At 41.0% G+C, this 5894-nt stretch overlaps 1 pseudogene; it reads right to left on the bottom strand.

Moving 5' to 3' along the window:
- Positions 1–531: 531 nt before the first annotated feature.
- Positions 532–3160, bottom strand: LOC129475470 (CTD small phosphatase-like protein 2; annotated as a pseudogene).
- Positions 3161–5894: the final 2734 nt, after the last annotated feature.

Genomic DNA, 5894 nt, shown 5'->3' with positions numbered 1-5894 from the left:
CCAAAAAACTATGACGTGCCCCAACTAAAGAGAATACATAATGAAATGCTAATTTAATACAGGTCAAACAGGTTAACAAGGTTATAAAATATAGGGAAAAGAAAACTTACTGGCAGTATCTGTTGAAATGACAATTGTAAAGTAACAGAAAAGTAGCTTCAACTCCACTTAGGGCACAAAACAGATATGAAAATGCAAGTTTATTTTCATCTCTTATTATAAAATCCTGTTTGACTATGGGTCAAATTGTTTGTGGAAAAAATAGAATTTTTTATAAGCTGCAGACATCCTATACATTAAAAAAAAATACAATAGTTGCACAAGTTCCAAAGACTTCTGTTTGTAGTCTCCTGCTGTATGTATTCAATCTGAGATGGATTTTTGTAATCATTGATTATTATTGGACACTGAAGAAGAAAAGCAAGATAGGGTACAAAACACAAAATTTCAATTGTATTGACAATATTTTTATGTTAGTCCAAAAGGGCCCTACCTTCTCTCTTCCTTAAGTGATTTGACAAGTCTTTGTGTTTAATCTGGTGACAGCAAGTCATGTAAGTGAAATCTGTCTCTGACATGAAGTCAAATATCTTCATTCAGTTCTACAAGATTCTCCAGAAATGAAATCAATTTAAGTTGTTCATTGGCATTTTAATCTATAAACCACAATTCTATAGGGATTCCATTAGAAAGCTAATATGCAAATGCTTATGGTGGGTTATTCATTATTTTGGTTTTTGAAAGATCTCTTTCAAGGATATTTAAGTCCTTTATATAGTTTCCTTGTCCACAAACAAAATATTTTCAGAAGGGCTGGTGCCTGACCAGTTACCTAGTCACCTTTTCAGGTCTAATATATTCAGCAACTTGTCTGCATATACCTTCTTAGAAGCAGTAGAAACATTGATACCGCTGAGAAATACATTTCAGCAATTATTCGAAGCATGATCTTAATCTCATATAAACCTGATAAAATCTTAGCATGAACTGGAAAAATAAGTGATACATCTTCTTACTCATTTAGATTGACTGCAGTGTACTAGTGTTTCATTCAGGTCTAAAAATAGGCAGAATTCTGGTGTGCAGCTTTCCTATTTAGTTGTTTTTTTTTTCTTTTTGAAATTCTTTTAACTTGTTTCCTTTTTAAGAAAATTTATTTTAGGTTTGGGGGTACATGTGAAGGTTTGTTACATAGATAATCATGTGTCACAAGGGTTCATTGTACATATTATATCACCCAGGTACTAAACTCAGTACCCAATAGTTATCTTTTCTGCTTCTCTCCCTCCTCCCACCTTACCCCTCAAGTAGACCCCAGTGGCTGTTGTTTCCTTCTTTGTGTACATAAGTTCTTATCATTTAGTTTCCACTTATAAGTGAGAATGTGCAGTATTTGGTTTTCTGTTCCTGCATTATTTTGCTAGGGATTATAGCCTCCAGCTCTATTAGTGTTTCTGCAAAAGACATTATCTCCTTTTTTATGGCTACATAATATTCCGTGCTGTATATGTACCACATTTTCTTTATCCAGTCTGTCACTGATGGGCATTTAGGTTGATTCCATTCCTTTGCTATTGTGAACAGTGCTGGAATGAACATTCATGTGCATATGTCTTTGTGTAGAATGACGTATATTACTGTGGGTATATATCCAGTAATGGTATTGCCAGGATTGTCGGGTTGAATGGTAGTTCTGCTTTTAGCTCTTTGAGGAATCACCATACTGCTTTCCCCGATGTTTGAACTAATTTACCCTCCCACCAACAATGTATAAGGGTTCCCTTTTCTCTACAATTTTGCCAGTCTGTTATTTTTTTTACTTTTTAGTAATACCCATTGTGACCGGTGTGAGATGGTATCTCATTGTGGTTTTGACTTGCATTTTTCTAATGATCAGTGATATTGAGCTATTTTTCATATGCTTGTTGGTGCATGTACTTCTTCTTTTGAGAAGTGTCTGTTCATGTTCTTTGCCCACTTTTTAATGGGGTTGAAAAAAACAAGTAATGGGAAAAAAACTCCCTATTCAATAAATGGTGCTGGGATAACTGGCTAGCCATATGCAGAAGATTGAAGCTGGACCCCTTCCTTATGCCGTATACACAAATTAACTCAAGATAGATTAAAGACTTAAATGTAAAACCCCAAACTATTAAAATTCTGGAAGACAACCTAGGTAATACCATCATGGACATAAGAACAGGCAAAGATTTCATGACAAAGACAGCTAAAGCAACTGCAACAAAAGGAAAAACTGACAAATCGGATCTAATTAAACTTAAAGAGCTTCTGCACAGCAAAAGAAACTATCAACAGAATAAAATAGACAACCTATAGAATGGGAGAAAATTATTACAAACTATGCATCTGACAGAGGTCAATATTCAGCACCTATAAGAAACTTAAATTTACAAGTTGTTTTTTCTGTTAGTGATGGAACATGCTTGATGACATAATAAGGGTCAAAGAGTTTCTAGTCTTAGGCAGCTTCTGCATGAGCTGATGAATAACCACTGTCTAGAGTTATTTGTGCTCAAGGGGTGGGATATCACAATGAACTGTGCCTTCTGCTTCTTCTAAACCATAATTTATTGATAGCCTCCCTTGAACTGCTTGATTTGAAGAAGCTGCTCCATTATTTGATTCTGTCATACCAGTAGTGATTTCACCCACCGGTTTCATATCAAGTTGTTTTAGTATCTCTTCAGCTTCCACAGCCTGTCCTGAAGAATCTGATCTTGATGTTACATTTTTATTTCCCAGTGAAGAAAATATAGTCCCCAGCAATGTAGTCCTTGGGGGACTGCCAGAGGAAGGAGTATCTTCTACTTCTACATTTTGTTTTATGTATTAACTTATCATTTCATAACTACCAGATTTCAAGATATTTGTTAGGCTTTTCTCCTGCTCTAGATGTCGATGTGATCACATTATTATCTACATCATGTCCAATTCTACTCTATTTTGAAAGATTTTCTCTCTCTTGCTCTCTTGGGTGAAGAGAAAAAACTGAAGTCAACAGGCAGTTTCATTCTTTGGTGGTTTTTCTCCTCCTGAAGGCACGGTATTGTAAACCTGTAAATATTTCCTCTTTTCTGTCAGTACATTGTATTTAGATTTGACTTGATTGCTGAGAACCTTTGTATGTTCTTAGCCTCATCACTGATGGGTGCCTCATATAAAACTAACTGTGGCAACAAAGAAGTGTCCTCAGGCCCTGATAATGATCCTAACTGCTCAATGTGTGTATCTTTTCTGCTTAGCCTGCAACAGCAAAAGAACCAGCTCCCTCAGCCAGTTTTGATTTCTTACCTACTGCCCTGCTGCGCCGTATGTACAGGGACCTGAATGCAAAGCCCGCCAATTTCTTTTGACCACTTTTCCCCCAATGTATGGGTATGTATTGCAAGGCCTAAAGTTCCATGTGCTGTCTTGACATCTTTGAGCCTCATAGGACCTCAAAAGTCTAGCCAGAATTTCTTTTACTCTTGCTCTATATGTTCCTCCACCTCAGAAGGAAAGCCTCTCCACCAAGCTAGTTTCCCTATCAGCCAGACCAGCTATACTCTTCCCAGTCCTCAGCCTAAACGGTTCATTTCCTTGCCAGGCTGCAGATTATTCATACAAACCAATAGTATCTACCTATAAAACTTGTAGTTACTTCAGTCTGTTTTTACCACAAAGCCTTTCTCCAAAGGCCGTGACAATTCACTCTTTTTCTGAGTGCAACCTCCATGTGGACCTGAATGGCGTGCTATGCCCTTCTTCAGAATTGTATGATTGATTGATAAACTTCACTTTGATTCCATCTGTCCAGTGTTACGTGTTGTATGTTTGGCCATCTCTTACTATTTAGGGTGTAGGATCCCTCTCTCACCAATAGAGGGAATAGGAGTAGACTAAAACCAGGGTTAAATTTCCCTGTTTCTTTGCAAGTCTTATGATTTTTTTTTTGGTGAGAAACTGTACATTTTGTACAATATATTGCAGCAACTCTGGGTATTGGTTCCTCCTCCCAACTTCGGGCCTATTATTGTTATTCGCTTTGTGATTTGTATAGTGACTGGTTGTATTATTTAGCTGAAGTCAACTCTCCCTCTTCGAAGTGTGAAACCGCTGATGTTCCTCCTCAGAGAGTAAACGCTTGGGTATGGTCACAGTCACTGTGGGATGACAGTGTATTCTCAGGGTTCCTGAGGGGAGCAAGGATCACCTGGTGATCAGGCAGGCCCCGAAGACAAAAACTCCTTATTTGAGGAATTTCGAAGTAATTAGAATTCCCTATTATCTAAAGCACCTGGTTCCAAGCCTTATTTCAACTTAAAATTTCGAAGTAACTATAATTTCTATACATCTCTGGAATGCATGCATGCCGAAACTATTGTGCAATCCTTGCTGACATTAAGGCATCAAAATGTATAAAAAAGTAATCATTTATCGTGCACATTACCCTTCAGCTCCCACTTTAAGGTCCATAAATACCCCTAAGGAAAAAATCCACCACAGTACACTTAGTTCTCTCCTGCTGTGGCACCCCGTTGCACTCTTCTACAGTGTTCTTTCTTTCTAATAAAACTTTCCTTTTTCAAGCCTATACTGTTGTCGGTAAATTCTTCTTACCAATCAACGAGTTCACCACTTCCTGATGCTGGGGCTCCGACACCTTGCCCTGCAGTTCCTTTTCTGGTTCCCTGACCACACTCACCTGTTAATCTTCACTAATTGCTGGGTAGGTCATAAATTGCTTAACAGATTGATCCAATCAAATTCAGGCTCCTTGGAGTTAGAGCAAGCCAACTAGAAGCAGCCAGGTGGAAGAGCTGCCACTCAGAGACCAAGACAACTGGTGCATTCCTAACAATTCTTCAGAGACAAGGCACTGAAAGTGGACAAAGGGAAGACACAGAAGCTGGGCTGAAGGAGGAGGAAGCTGGGAAGCTTGCATGGGGCTGCTGCACACTGGGACTCATTCCTGGCCCCCTATGTCTCTGGGAAATGGGTGAATTGAACTGGAAAGGAGTAACCCATTTTTGCCATGGGCCTCTGGTATCCAGGCAGGAAGTGACCCCCCAACAACCACAGACACTTGAGTTGAGAAGGAGAGCTTCTTAGAGAAGTGGTAGGTGCAGCACACCAGCTGGTGTGGAGCCCAGATAGTTTGGTGCAGGAGCATCTGTAGCTGAGTTCAGCTAGGGATGCCTATCCCCTTAAGCTTGACTTCATCCCACAGGAGAGTTTAGCCCTAAGGGAACTGTCGAATCTGAACTCTGCAGGGTGGTCTTGCCCAACAGACAGGAACAGTCCAACCTGAGTAGCCCTTGGTCTGCTGGCCTCTCCCGAAGCCCCAGCCTGACCGCATCTGCTTGCAGTGCAGCCTCAGGTGCCTTGGGGGCCCGCATCATAGCACCTGTGCTGGCAGACTGCACCTGATTGGTGACAAGCTCCAGCAGGGCCGCCTGCAGGACCACATACCAGCCTGCCCACACCCTCCCCACACTGCAGCTTCCCTGGGGCCCACAGCAACCCCACACATCACTTTGCTAGTGCTTGTGTGCATGGGTGGATCTTGCCATCCCTACCCTGCAACATCCATGTGCACATGCACACTGCCCTGCCACTACTGCTGGTGCGAATGCACTTTGTGCCCCTCCCCTGCTGTACAGCCATTGCAGCTGGAGCCCTGGTGGGCAGAAACAGTAAACCCCACCCTGCCAGCACCTTGCCCCTGCCCCATTCTTGTGTCAACACTGTCACCAGAGTAAAACTAGACACAGTGGACCATCCCCCTCAACCCTGAGTGGTCAACCCTGCCAAGATAAATGCACACAGAGCTTTGCCTGTCAGTGGCCAGCCCCTGTGCTAATACCATCACCAGTGCAATTGTGAGCATAGTC

Source organism: Symphalangus syndactylus, chromosome X (genome assembly GCF_028878055.3).
Source record: "Symphalangus syndactylus isolate Jambi chromosome X, NHGRI_mSymSyn1-v2.1_pri, whole genome shotgun sequence".
NCBI lineage: Eukaryota > Metazoa > Chordata > Mammalia > Primates > Hylobatidae > Symphalangus > Symphalangus syndactylus.
This window is presented reverse-complemented; position numbering and strand designations above follow the sequence as displayed.